Source organism: Pleurodeles waltl, chromosome 8 (genome assembly GCF_031143425.1).
Source record: "Pleurodeles waltl isolate 20211129_DDA chromosome 8, aPleWal1.hap1.20221129, whole genome shotgun sequence".
Classification (NCBI taxonomy): domain Eukaryota; kingdom Metazoa; phylum Chordata; class Amphibia; order Caudata; family Salamandridae; genus Pleurodeles; species Pleurodeles waltl.
In genome coordinates this window covers 848579836-848595687 of record NC_090447.1, presented here as the reverse complement: position 1 = coordinate 848595687, position 15852 = coordinate 848579836, and positions in this window count along the sequence as shown.

The window sequence follows — 15852 nt, the reverse complement described above, 5'->3', positions numbered from 1 at the left end:
ATTTACATGTATGTGGCAAGAAAAGTCCTGTTAGGAATTTACAACACTAATAGCTCTAACTCAAACAAATGCGAGACCCATTGAATTGCAAATGCTTCTTCTTTGTTTACCGATACCTTATGTGTTACAGTGTTTGACTTCCGGGCCAAACCATCCTCCACCCCCATAGGGTATGACAGGTACCCACGGTTGGGTAAGTGAAAGTGATTACAAACATTGTTATGCATGTTTTTTCCTTTGTATAGCCAGCGGCATTGCAGCTGCAAACTAACATATATCGCATGGTTTGCAGTGACCACCGAAAAACGAGTGTCACAGAATGGATGTTTGTTTCTCCTACAGGTCTCTTTTGGTATGCACTAATGTCATGTGGCACAGCCCACATCCTAAAATGCAACGTTTCTGCCACCAATTATGAGTCAACCAAGCAAAGTGGAAACTCCACTTTCGTTTGTGCACCATGTGACCACCACACATGGAACTACAATATTGCATGTATTTTCATGTTCCTATTGAACAAGCACTATCTCTATTAATCAGGTGTTCAGATCACTCTACTTGTATGCAAATTAGCATGGCATTGGCATGCTGTTTTAGTGAAAGGAAATTCACATTTTTTTTTGCGGCGCAGCGATTGCTAAAAGAATCCGTCTAAACGAAAGCTCTGGACCATTTAGGCCACAGAAACATTTTGACACATCCAGTGTCATAGGACCATTGCATTCTGAACTGCCTCTCAAGACTGATTTTAATCTCTGCCATCTGCACCACTAATAAAGGGATACTTCTGGTCTGGATGAGGCATCTGTATTGTATATAGCTTCCCCCAGGTCACCATAATATCAAAAGTGCTCACTGAATCACGGTGGAGCCCATCCTGGCTATCAGGGGCCAGGATGAGACTCTGATGAAGCATGCCACTACTAGAGTGTGTAAGGTTCTTAATATAAAAAGGAAAAGATCTCCTAGAGCTGGTGGTTTTCTGTGAGAGACACATAAGCCTTAATTAGGTAAAAGGAAACCCAGATGTGTTTTAAGTGTAAGTATTGTGGGAACCTGTCCCTTTTTCCTTTTTTAATGAAAAGGCCTTCCCGGTTGAAGGGGCCCCTTAACTGGGCCTTCCTCAATGTTTGTTCAATAGAGGGAAGTATTCTGACAAGTGCGTTGATGATGAAAGTGAACTCTGAATTCTTGCACATTAACCTGACATCTTCAAGGTTGGGGTTATTACCGTATATTAAGGTTTATCATGCAACTTTATCCACAGTTTTTTATTAGATTGGATTATATATTGTATATGAATGCAATGAACAAAGTATTAGAGTTCTAGTATGTATAGATAAACTGCTATGGCTAGGTAATACAAGATGTTAGCAGCATACCGTCATTCATTGTATGATTATTTTTCAGGAATTATCAACTTCACATCAAAATATAGACGACTGGTTATACAGAGATATTGCTAAGGTATGCTCATTCATAACTACAGTTAAGCTTTGAACCCTTATTGACAAGTTATTTAAATATATTTCTTTTTCTTGTAGATATCCACTTAATCTTGCAGACCTTTACCAACAAAAGTGACGAGGCAGACTGATGGAGTATAGTATCTCAGCTTCTCTTCGTTGGCAGTCATCCTTCCCCACTTCTATCACTGGCCCTCATATTCCTGTGTGTGTGTGCTCAACTGTGGGGGTGGTCAGTATGAAAAATAACATTGCTTCTGTTGGAACCTGCCCTCAAGGTTAGTGCCTGCTGCAGTTTTTAGTGATCCATGCACTATCTCTTTTGTACATATATTTGCTATTTATATTACATGTTCCTGGTATCCATTCATTTAGAACCTATACACACAGCTTCAGTGTGTCTCCATGTTTCCTCTTCAGTTAGTAAGTTTCTTTTGATTCTCAACATTTTTCCTTATGGAATTCACCCCTAGCCTTTTCTCATGGTGGCGCCTCCCACTGTGATTGATGCTTCTTTTTTAAATGTCTTTCCTGCATAGCTGTGCTTTAATTTTACATGTTTTGATACAAAAAGATTTGTTCAAAAATGCAACTTTTTCTTTTCTGACGTAGTGGGCAAGTCAGATGTTAAATTTATTTTCATTACAGGTTTAGGGATTTATTCCATAAACTCCACCACACTACCATACCAGTTTACCAGCAAATCGTCAATGTAAGAAGCCAAAGGGCTACTTTTCCCACGTATGTCTCATGTTCTTAAATTCAGATGGACTCCTTCCCTCACCAGGTCATTGCTACATGAGTGCAGCTGGGTGTAAAGGGGTTTATCACTGTAGGCGTGCAAGCCACATTCCTGTTTTAAAATGTACCAAATAGAAATATATTGTTGGTGGCACACATTTCCATCTTGACAAATAACATGTTTGAATGTTCAATGCAAGTGATCTATTAGAGTATCTTAAATAATGTACCCTGGTCTGCGTTCTGTAGAAATATACCACCCCATACATGTTGACAATCACAGTACCCTAGGTTTCTGTTGACAGGTGACAGACATCTCACTCTGAATGGCTGGCCAGAAGAACATGTTGATTATGACATTTGTCAGATATTTAGAATATTTTTCACAAAACGTTCTCATTGCACTACATATAGCAATTCCATCTAGTCTGGCTCATGCTGGAATACATCTCTGCCAAGGCTTGATCCCCATATGTGTTCTTTTAGGTCTCCTCAGTGTGGAGGTACCAGAGATGTATGTTTTTTTTTATTAGACCAGGGTGGACACATGCAATAAACTAGGTGCAGTGGATTTGGAAAAATTAGAAAAAAACTGAGAGCAAAATGCTGGTTTATAGTATCTGTATTCTTGTTGCAGATATATGGAAACATATCAGAACCATATTTTTTAACATCTAAACATTAGGGCCCTCATTTGGACCTCGGCGGTCTTTTTCTAAGACCGTCGAGGTACCGCCAGGCCGAAGACTGCCAGTGCAGGCGGTCTACCGCCCAGCGTATTATGACTACTGGCAGCCCTCTGCCCGTTTTCAGACGGAAAGCCGCCAGCAGCCATACTGGCGGTCGGCGGTGAAGTGGAGGCTGCTCCACCTCCACCGCCACATCATCAGAACACCGCCCACCGAATCACAACCCAGGATTCGGCGTGGAGGTGTTCTGGTGACGGGGAGCTAATGGCAGAGCAGCCCCCATGGATCCTGTTCCCTCCCGGATCACCGGACAAGGTAAGGTGATCGTCCGTTAGGGGGGTGGGTGGGTGTTGTGTGTTGTGTGCGTGTGAGTGTGTAGAGGGGGTGTGTGAGAGCGTGTATGCATGCAGGGTGTGTGTTGTGTGTATGGAAAATGTGTGCGTATATGTCTGTGTGCATGTGTGCGTGTATGTCTGCGTGTATGTCTGCATGTATGTGTATTAGTTGTGTGAGCGTGCATGTAGGGGGGTGGGGGTGTGTCAATGTTTTTTTGGGGTGCGAGCTTGGGGTGGGTGTTCTGCCACCTTTGGGAGGTGGTAGGGGGGGTCGTGAGTTTGGTGGGAGGACTCTGGGGAGGAGGAGGGGAGAGGGGGAGACCCCTATCAGTGCCAGGGAAGGAATTCCCTGGCACTGATAGTGCCTGCCGCCATGGATTTCGTGGTGGTACAAAACCCCACGAAATCCATGGCGGTATGCGGAGTCCTGATACCGCCAGCGGTCTAGTGATGGCCGCCAGGCTGGAGACCGATGTCTCCAGCCCAGCGGTCGTTACCACTGTGGCGGTCGGAGTGTAGAAGTGGCGTTTTGGTATGGCGGTAACCGCCATGCTTGTAATTCCATTTCTTTTTTCACCGGCCTGTTGGCGGTATTACTGCCACTTCTACACCGACTGCAAGGGTTGTAATGAGGGCCTATGTGCTTCTATTGGTGGGTGCTAGATCTCCCTTACCCTGAAATGCTGGCCCCAATATCACATTGAACAAGGCATTTGTCACCATATTTTTCACCAGACCACGGTAGTTTCCTTCAGTCTTTTTTTGTATTGGAACATGTTCCTGCCAAGGCATGGCCCAAATCTGTTTTCCTTTGGGTCTTCAGAGTATGAGGTTATTAGTCATGTGTGCGTTTTCCCCTGGTTTGAGCAGGGCTCCTTACTTTAGACACCACAGAATGTTTTTGATGTCGGGAGACTGCATGGGAGATGTCTGCATTTTTTGGGACTGGTGGTGAAGGGCTCCTGAGTGAACATGCAAGCCGTAGACATTTCTAAAAACTAGAGATGCAGAGGAATCCTGGATGATGCTCCTTGCATCAAATTTTATTACCCTGAACCACTTGCAAAAATACGGGTATGGAGTATGAGCTTTTGGGGGACATGGCGGGTTGCGTAGCGGTCGTAACTCGCTAGACGCACTTCCCGCCGTGCCTGGGGGCGTGGCACGCGTAAGCAGTGATCGGCTGAATGTGCCGCTCGACTGCACGCTCGGCTTCTAGAACCATTCGAACTTCGGAAACCCGGCAAATCCAGGCTCCGGGTGAGGTACTCGGCGGGAGGCTCCGGCACTGGGGCCGAGCCGCGCTGGAGCTTCGCCGGGTAAGAAGAGGCTCAGCGAGGATTCCCCTTCGGGGGAATCCGGGCAGAGTCAGCACCGGCAAGGCCCCCGGGAAGGAGTCCCGGGAGCCTGATAGCGCGACTACGCGCCTTTCTTCACCCTCATCGACTAAAGGAGGAAATACAAGTAAGGTGGTGGGGGCTGTGGGGGCCAGGGGCACTGCCAAACTCAGCATCAGTAAAGCTCCTGGGAAAGTGTCCCGGGAGTTTGACAGCGCGGTAATACGCCCTTCTTTATCCTTGAATACAGGAAAAATAAGTAAGGCGGTGGGTGTTGTGGGGGCCAGAGACAGTGTAGATAAAAGCTCATCCCCACCTTTGCCTTCCGTTAACACCTTGCAGGGGGGGGGGTGCTGGGTTTGGAAGAGGAAAAAAGAGATAAGGAGGTTACTGGCAGACAGGATAAGATCAAAGGCAAAACTTCCGACCTAGCGAACTGTTTATTCAGAATAAAGAAAAAAGGAAGTGAGGGAAGACCAGGGAAAAATAATAATAAACATAGATTTGCACCCTCATTAAGAGCTTATTTTAAGGCTAGGCCAGAAGACATTGTGCTGGTACCGAGCCAAGGAAAAATGGATACTTATATGACTAAGTATACCAGAAATAATGCAGACTCCAGTGAGGGGGGTATGAATGATCCTCCCCCTTTGACTAACAATTCGGCTCACCAGGTGGATAAACAAGCCGGTTTTGAGGTTTTATTGAGGCAAGATGGTAATTTACAGGAGGTAGGAGTTACGGTAGAAACACCCACCAGCCCCCCCCCTTTCTCAAACCCTGGCCCCCGACCCAAGACACAGCCATTCTATGGAGGAGATGATTCTCGCCATTTCAGAGGACATAAAAAAAGGCTTTGCTAGCTCGGAGAGCAATCAAGGAGAGATCAGAGAGGCCTGTGAGGTACTGGAAAGAAAATTTGATAACCTAATGGAGAGGATTCAGTCATTGGAAGAGACGGTAGGAGGGATGAAGGAAGAGTTAAACCACCAGAAGGAGGAGATTCTAGACTTAAGTGAAAAGGAACAAGGATTACAAGTAAAAATTTAACAGTTGGAGAACTATTCGCGTAGAAACAACATAAAGCTGTTAAAAGTTCCGGAAGGAGCAGAGGGAGCAAATCTGAAGTCATATGTGGTTTCTCTTATTAAATCTGTGTGTGAATTGGAAGACAGTCGAGAAGAGATTGAAAAAGATATTCAGAGAGTCCATTGTGACCTTTTCACGAGGCGGCCAAACAGCACTAGACCGAGGAAAATCTTGGTTAATTTCCTAACTTATCATTTAAAGGAAAAAAATAATGTACTGCATTGAAACAGAAATCATTAAAAGTTGAAAACATGACATTCGAGATTAGATCCGATTTATCTAAGATTACAATGGACAGGCAGTGGGAATTGGGGAAAAGGTTGGATGAATTTTAAAAGTTAGGAATTACGGCACAGTTGAAGTTCCCAGTATTCTTGCGAGTAATGTATAATAATAAAATATATAATATAAGGGAGACAGTCAGGGCGGATGAGCTGTTAGAACTTATAAGAAAGGAACAGACCGATCATGTAAAATAAGTTTTTGGGAAAATCATAAAAAAGGCTCCCAGGTAGACGGGGTGCTCTAAAATAAGGCCCAAGTTGGCTAATATAGTGGGGGGTCCCCCATGGGAGTGTGTTGGGAGGGGGGTTATTAATTGGGGGGGTTTCTTTTTTCCCTTTTGGGTTTTTTGATCTTGACTTTTGTGTGGAAATAGTTCCTCATTCACCGAGGCAGAGGGAAGGCGGCTCACTTTGGAATGGCTAGACTAAACAAAGGTCAGGGGTTGGGGGAGTCTACGATCAAACTACTTTCCTGGAATATTAATGGTCTAAGGACAAAAGCAAGACGGAATAAAATCTTACAATACCTAAAAGAGTCTCCGGCACAGATTTTTATCTTACAGGAAACTCATTTGGCTGCAGATGAGTGTAAGGAGTTATTTAAGGCTCAAAAGTGGGTACAAATGTGTTTCTGCACCACCAAAAATTTTCACACAAGGGGAGTAGTTATTTTGGTTAAACAGGGATTACAAGCTAGATTGGAGATTTTAGAAACAAGGGCAGATCATGCTGGTCGTTGGGTCATAGTAAGAATTCACATTGGTGAGGTAAGGTTGGTATTGGTTGGATTCTATGGCCCGAATCGCGATGATATTGAACCTCTTAAAAGGGTCTTTTCTCAGCTAATCGATTTTTCAGATGCAGTTATCATGACGGGGGATTTTAATGTGGTGCTCGATAATAGATGAGATAGAACAGATACTTGTCGATCCTTAGGCATGCCAAAATCACAACATTATTTAAGGAGAATGATGAAGGACTATGGCCTGTGCAATATTTGGCGGAAGAGGGAAGGGGGGGCTAGAGTTTTTTCATTTTTTAACAAGAAATATAGTCATGCTTCACGTATTGATAATTTTTTAGTGGATGATAAGTTGTTGGAAAATGTTGATAGGATTGAATATTTACCCCCGCATTTATCAGACCATTCAGCGGTAATGCTGCATTTGACGCTCCCACAGCGAAGAGTTTTTAAGAGGTGGACACTGGAGCGCGCACTATTGTTGGAAGAGGATGTTTTGGTGGAACTACGTAGAGAGACTGAATTTTTTTCAAGGTCAACATAGGTTCAGCATCGTTATCAACGGTTTGGGACTCCTTTAAGGCTGTAATACGAGGGGAAATTAGGAGTATCGCATGTCATAAACACAAAATAGTCAGAGATGAAATAAATATGTTAGAGCAAGAAATGTTAGTAAAATGCGAGAAATTGGTTGGTAAAGGAGAAGGGGCCCAGGAGGAAGCAGTAAGAACAGAAATGGCTGAGTTAAGAACGCGAATAGCAAACATTTTACAGGCACGTATGGTTAGGAAATGGGAGGCTAGCACATTAAAACATTTTGAATATGGAGAGAGCTCAGGGAAATTACTTGCCTGGAAAGCTAAAACAGATCAAGTTAAGGGTCATATTAAGGAAATAGTGGTTGAAGATACGGGTGTTAAATTATTTCGTACGGAAGACATTGAACGAGGGTTTCAAGATTTTTTGACATTCTTGTACACGGAGCAGGCAGAGGTGCGAGAAGAAATGGTGCAGAATTGGTTAGCTCAAGATATATTACCAGAAATTTGCAGCAGAATCAGGAATTTCTTAATGGCCCTATTACGGTGGAGGAAGGGCGGGCAGCCTTAGCTAAGGGTACGGAAGGGAAAGCCCCGGGCCCGGATGGCATCTCAGTGGAATTGTATAAAGCATTAGGTGAGGTAATTGTCCCGTTCTTGGCTGAGTTACTTGGTAGGGTCTTTTTTAATGAGATAAGTATGCCGGCTTCGTGGAATGAAGCAGTCATTACATTGATACCGAAACCCGGGAAAAACCCGGCTTATTGCTCTTCTTGTAGACCTATTTCATTATTGAACAGTGACTATAAGCTGTTTACTAAAATAGTGGCGGACAGGTTAAATAAGGTAGCAAACAGCTTAATCCACCCCGGCCATAAGGGCTTCTCGAAGGGGAGGTATTTGCATGAGTTGACATATGAATTAATAGGAGCTATAGATATGGCAGTAGCGTTGGAATCCCCCTTGGGGATTATTACGGTTGATGCTGCAAAAGCTTTTGATCAGGTAAACTGGGTCTACTTGAAACTTCTGCTAAAAAAAGCCAAACTGGGAAATAATCTCTGTGGGGTAGTGAATCCGATATATAGGGCTCCTATAGCCAGAATATTAGTGAATGGGAACCTTACCGGGCCGATAGCTATAGCCAGGGGCACTAGACAGGGATGTCCGCTATCCCCTGTACTATTCAACTTATACATGGAACTATTTGCGAGGAACATTTTGTGGAATACGATGATCACTCCTTTTAGTTGTCAGGGCTGGGAAAGAAAGCTCGTTTTGTATGCTGACGACCTTTTGTTATATACAGATAATTTAGAGACTGCATTTCCCGAGACCCTTAAACTGACCGAGGAGTTCGGTAGGGTGTCTGGCTATCAAGTGAATGTGGAAAAAACGGAGATCATGGCTTGGAATATGGAATATAAATCTGCTTATCGTAAAAAGAAAATTAGATATTTTGGAATTTTGATACCTCAAGATATTAACCAGTTAGCGAAGAGGAACCAGGAAAAATTGTTGGCAGAATGTAAGAGTTTATTACAAGGTTGGATGCATCTTCCCTTGACGATAATAGGTTGAGTAAATCTGGTAAAAATGGCTATTCTTCCGAAATGGAACTTTTTGTTTTCTACCTCCCCACTTCCAATGCAGAAAATATACATAGAAAAAAATGCAGCGCCTCATAAGCAATTTTATTTGGAGATCTAAGGGTGTTAGAATCTCTCAGAAGAAGTTACGTCGGCGTAAGGTTCAGGGCGGTTTGGCACTGCCTGAGTTGCAATATTATGCATGGGCCTTTCATTTGAAAAATGTTAGATTCTTGTCTCTTGCGTCAGACTCCACGACAATGGGTTTAATGTTTAAGATAATGGCCTCTAGAATTAACGGTGCTTCAACCAACTTTATGTTTAAATTTGGGGACCCTACATTTTTCAAAAAGATAAGGTTGAAAATTATGTGAGGGCTGGCAGAAAGTTGGTATCATATCAGGCAATCTGCGAAACTTACCTATTATAACATTGACGCACCTATCTGGGACTCCCCGGGAACCCCGGAATGTTTTCGAGATGTTCTGGCATTACCGATAAGACAAGCGGGATTAGAATATTGGGGAGACTTGTTTTCGGAAGGGATTCTTCTCTCTTGGGAGGAATTGCAGTCAAAGACGGGTGGTTCTTTGTCCAGATGTAAATTTTTACAAATAAGAAAATGGGCTCAGGGGATTAAGGAAGGTGTTGGTATGCCTAATCCATTGAGATCACCCCAAGCCCACTAGGAGGTCCTCACGGAGTGTCTACTTGGTATTGGGCGATCCTGGAAGGGGTGGATGGTGAGTTCGTATTACCCAGCGATTTGTGGAGGACTTTTTTTCCAGAAGAGGCAGCTAAAAGGTGGTGGGAAGAGTAATTAAAAATGCTTTTTGGTATTGTGAAACCAGCCACTCTTAGGAAAAATCATTATTTTACAATACATAGAGTGTATATTTCCCCTGAGAAACTATCTAAAATGAAAAGAGGGCAGGAGGTGGGATGTCCAAAATGTGGTTTAGTGCAAGCAACTGATATTCACATGTTTTGGGAATGTCCTGATATTCGACTCTTTTGGGAAGGGGTATGCGAAACAATCTCAGGTATATTGAATCGGGGAATTGAACCCTCCCTCCAGTTAAGAATTTTTGGGAAAGTTCAAGATCCCCCAAACCACTCAGAATGGCTCAGGGATGTTTTTTGTACAGCAGAATTGGATCAAAGGATGGGGGGAAAGGAAAGGATGCGGGGGAATTTTTGGGTGTCATTAATGAACTGGAAATCAGGAGATTGATGTATAGATGTTTGTGTAATTAATGTTGGAATGGAATTGTATTTGTGACATCTGTCCAATGATTTTACACCCTGCTTTGAAATCCTCATAGAACTGGGATAGTCTGAGGATTGTTTGAGAGTAATAAGCAACCCCTGGCCGAGAAAAACTTCCTGCGTTCCGGTTGAAAAGAAAAGGAGGTTTGCATATGGCCTAGGGTGAATGAGGACAAAAAAAAAAAAATACGGGTATGGGTAAAAGATATATATATATATTTTTATATAAACAATATTTTTTTTTTTGACATAGAAGTGCAAGACAGTTGACACAAATAGCTCAGTAGGCTCAAGTTCCAGAACATCATTAACAATCGACAGTAAGACGTTTCAGGAGACAAATGGCGATTCAATGGTTAACACCACATTAAGAGTCATAGCCCCATCCCGGCCTACCGCAGCATTCCCAACCATCGTCCCCAAACCCTCTCATGCTTTCAATGGCAACCCCTGGATTCGTACACCAGCTTTTCCTGGCTTGCGCACCAGTCCACTCCCCTCCTCCATTTTTTAACTGACGGACCCGCAGAAGAGCTCCAGGCAGCAGTAATGTCCCACTTTGCAACCAGCAGAGCTGTACCTCCGAGGGCATGCTTCGCTCGCGCTTCCCCCATTTCCTTCATCACTTCCAACAGGATTAGATTTTCAGACATCTACATCTCCTGCCCCAACACCTCGCTCAGCTCACGGACTACTTTTCCCCAATATATCTGTAACACTGGACAGGACCAGACCATATGAAAGAAATCCGCCGGCTCTCTTGCACACCGCCAAATATGCTCTGTGTAAATAGTAGAATTGCACTGCGCGAAGTCTCACTGACACTGCCAGCACCCTCAGTGCCATCAAAGCCTCCATCCATTCTGACTCCTCTAGGGTCCCCACCCATGATTCCCATTTGGTTCTAGTTGAGTCCATGTCCCCAGGAGCATTGTTAATTAACATTTCCTGAGAACTGAGAAATACCCTTCCCTCCCAGACTCCCCATGAGCAGCTTGGCCTTGAGAGGGCTGAACTCCGGGCAGGGCGCCCGCGGTCGGCAAGTGCTCTCCCAGAGCGTGTCGAAGCTGGAGGTATTTAACAAACTGCGTTTGAGTTAGTTGAAAGTCTGCCTGCAGTTCCTGAAATGATTTCAATACATCACCTTTTCAAATATCCCCCACCAATGAAATACCCAACCGGTCCCACTCCACGAACCCCTCCAGAGCCGCCGTCACACCATTTCCCCTTCCATAACGGGGTCTGCCGGGTGACAATGGCATTCCACAGAGTTGCCTTAAGGCAGGGCGCCATGCCAAGAAAACCACCTTAGTCATCATTTCCATGTCCCGCGGAACGGGTGCGCCGTATAGCATATCAAGGATACGCGGGAAGCCCACGATCTCCAACTCTACCTGACAGGCCGGGTCAGTCCACCCCCCTGTGAACCAGTCATGAATCACCAACAGCTGGGACGCCAGATAGTATAGGTACGGATCTGAGGCGCCCAGACCCCCACCATAAATTCCTCTCCAGCAGTGTTGTGCCGCCACTCAATGTCTGGCCCCCTTCCAAAGAAACAGTGTGGTGGTGCTCTCTAAAGCTCTAAACCAGGAGCGTGGGACTGGAAGGGGAAAATTGTGGAATACATATAGCAGTCTTGGCAAGACCAAGATCTTGTATAGGGCCACACGGCCCAGCACATTTAACAGCAAAGCCTGCCACCTCTGCAGGTCCGTCTTGATGCGTGCCAAGAGCGGGGGTAGATTTCTGACCCATGTCAGTTTAGGCAGAAGGGTTACCCAGATACCTAGATATTTAAAGCTGAGCCTACGTAAGGGTATCCTGTCCTGCCAATTAAAACAGTCACGCGAACTCGCCAGGGGGACCAACACCGACTTGGCAGGGTTCGTTTTAAGTCCCGACACCTGTTTATAGCGTCGCAACAGGTGGAGACTCCGCGGACCCTATATACTGGGCTCTTCCATATACAGTAGGACGTCGTCGGCATATAAAGCTATCCTGTCTTCCCGGGAGAACCCCCAATTCCAGCCGCAACATATTGGATCTGACCTGATCATCTGAGCTAATGGCTCAATCGCTAGAGTGAATAGAAGAGGGGACAGGGGGCACCCCTGTTGCGTGCCCCGAGATCTGCACACACTGAGGACAGGGTCCCATTAACCAGCACACGAGCTGAGGGGCTAGCATTCAATGCTCGGACCAGGCGGCAAAACCTTGGTCCAAAACCTGCCCGCCGGAGCACCAAAAAATAAGATAACAATTTTGTAACTTTTCTGGGACCAAACAATCACGAGTTTCAGAGAAATGGAAAAGTCTTAATAACATCTAATGCTCCCAGACTTCTACCAATAAAAGCAATAACCCCTATGTGTAGGGTGCCTTTTTCATTGGGCAGGAACAGTCCAAAACTGTGACCATGCGAAAAACACACTGACACTATATTGACTTTACACACAGTTGTAGCATACTCCTGTCAGTAATAATAGCCCCACTCACACATGAGATACCACTTTTAATCGTAGAATCCCTTCAATCCACACCATCTTTCACTTTTTGAAATGTCTGGGGTTGATAGATTTCCTCATGTGCTGGCCTATTCAGTGCCCAAAAGCATAGCAACAACGTCTGAAACTTCAGCCTAATTCCAATCTTTTTTATTGTGTTTTTCATGTCTGTGCTCTTGGGCCTTGCATGCGCCAGATAACACGTAGGTGGGCTAACGATTTTATTGTGACATGTAGGGGAATGTAAGATGGCTGGTATTTGACATATGAATTGAATTTCTTTATATTTTTGTTAAGTCAATTTACACAAAAGCACTTTTGTGCACCGACTTCCTCAGAATTCCAAGGCTTAATGGATAATCTGCATTTTGTGGTAGTACAAATATGCCCTAGCCCTAAACTCAGATTCTTGGCTATACAGACTTCTTTGACCCCAAAATTCTATTTATATTTTATTTTGCCATGTAATGATGTTTAGTACGTAGTGAAAAGAGACTGTGAGCCACAGGCTTAAATTGCTGGCTCTGGGTTTCACGTGTTTTTTGTACAAAACTGCTCCAGGCCCAGAATTATTTTTTCCCAGTCTATGAAAAAAAAAACAGTGTCAGTTCCTCACTAGTGCATGGATTTGTGTGTATGTGCCCCTGCAAGGAGTCAAATAATGTTTGGATTTCTTTTTAGGCTAAAGAAAATCGAAACAACATCTGGCTCTTTCGTGCCAGAACTGCGTGTCTGTGCCCAAGCAAGGAGTTGCTGACAAAATCCAAACAGGATCTGACACCCTGCTGGTAAATAGAACTATAAGTCTGTGCCTCATTAAGGCGCCAGATACTGTCTTGATTGGTTCTTAGCCTAAGAAAAAAAACCAAAGCGCATCTAGCACCCGCTGGTGAACAAACGTGTTCTGTGCCGCCGAAAAGAGCCAGATGCTGTTCGGATTTTTTTCTTTATGTAAGAAAAATAACATATGCCTTTCAGTTCCCCACTGGGAAACATATTTGAATTTCTGTGCCCCAGCAAGGTGCAAAACACTTATTGACAGAATCAAACAGTATCTGACTCCTAACTGAGGTACAAGAGACCAGAGTTATTTAAACTATTTCTTAGCCTAAAAAACATACAAATACGCATCTGGATTTTAGCTGGAGCCCAGACACGTTTCCCCAAAAGGCATCAGGCACTGTCTGGAGTTTTTCCTGAGGATTGGAAGGAGATGTACTACAATTCCCATCTCCTGGTTAATTTCTTTTGTTGGTGGAGTGGGAGTGGGCGATGTGAGGGGCCGTAGGAGGAGCCGGGCTGCTCTTCATGCCGTCTCTCCCATCAACAAGAACAAGCATTGGCAAAGCCAACAGGTTTCGCCTTTGTCTTTTTTTCTATGTAACTGGCTTACAAATATTAGGAAAATGTTATACTAATGTTTGTTTGTAACTTGATAAACCAAACATTATTATAATATTTTTCTGATATTTGTAATCCAGTTAGATAAAAAAATAAACAAAGGCGAAACCTATTGGCATGCGGGTTGGAAGGAAGAAGACAGAAGACGGGTGAAGACAGTAGATGGCCTGTGGTAAAGAAAACAGCAAAGACAGAAGACCGCATGCAGGAATGAAGCTAGAAGACGGCTAAGACAGAAGATGGTATGCAGGATTGAAGCAAGAATACAATGAAGAAAGAAGACGGCATGCAGGAATGAAGCAAGAAGACATCGAAGAAAGAAGATGACATGTGGGAATTAAGCAAAAAGACAGCAAAGAAGAAAGACGGCATGCAGGAGTGACGCAAGAAGGCAGCGAAGAAAAAAGACAGAAGATGGTATGTAGAAATTAAAAAGAAGGCAGACAACAACATAGAAATAAGACAAAGAAGAAGGAATCAAAGAAAGAAGATGTCAGTGAAGTAAGAAGATGACATGCAAGAAGAAAAAAGAAGTACCTTCAGCATCGCCTCCACAGGAAAGACACTGGCCAGTGTCCAATAGGAAGTGACAAGAAGGAGTACCTGGTCCACAGGCAACTCAATGGCAAGATCGGCGAAGAAGACAAAGACAACGACCGGAAGTGATGTGAAGTCATTGTGCTGGCCAATCCGAAGCACATAAATCAGAGTGATGCTGGAGTAAGCCAATTGTAAATTCAGGTAAGTACAGAGCTGGTTCTACGCCCCTTTTTAGTTTTTTTACTAACAAAAGATTTTGCAAGCATGTGCATGTGCAGGCGAAATCTAAAAAGTAGGATTCAGCTTGTTGGCATTGGAAATCAGCAATAGTTGCCCATAGCGACTTCTGTAGCCCTACTCGTCATCTCAGTACCTGGAAGGACCTATGAGAGGCCTGAGAATCTCTCTGAGGACATTTGGATACTAAACTTTTCATGTAAAACATTTGCTACCAAATGCAATCATGGAATCTGGAAGGTTAGCCCTACAAACATGGCAGCTGTTTCTGACATATGTGAACAGTTTCATACACAAGTGTTTTGTAACAAAGAAACCAAATCATACAGTAGGGAAACATTGAGATAGGCAGAGAACAGTGAAAATAGGAGGCACTTGGCTATGGGTGGATGGAATGCTGAAACTTTTCAAACGCTTACCTCCCAGTCACATCTGGGTTTAATTTATTGTTATTTGGCTCACCATGCCATTCAAGTTTGGACACAGCCATATGAAAATCAGTCTTATCCCTTCTCCCCATGGGAACAGTCCACTCGGAACTGCCAGGCCAGGTCCTCCCTGGATCAGAAACAAGCATCCTGAGACTGGCTTCTGGAGACCACCCCTCATCAGCCAGGCTAGCTTGAATACAGTGGCACAGTGAGGACCTGACTTGGCAGTTAGGGCTTGACTGTTCCGGGTCCAAACTGGGATGACATGGCGAGCAAAATAACGATGGATTAAACCCAGATTTGTGACTGGGCGTGACAGTTTGAAAAGTTTCAAAACTTCGTCCAACATTTAATTTTGTGATGTTGCTAAATATATTTTTGTCACTTTGGATGTGAAGCTTTTGCAATTGGATCTGAAAAACAAAAATGTGATAAAACTATTTCTGGATACTCAGTCCATTTAATATAAAAAAGATGAGATACAAAGGCAATATAGGTGCACCAAACAGATATCAAGCATTGAAGATAAGTTGTTCCTTGGCATAAGGCAAAGAAATTGTGGGGAGCACCAGGAGTGCACTGGCATAGTACCATGAGCGGCCCATAGGAAGCTCAAATATATCATCCAAGATGTGTGTGACATCCAAAGCTGCCAA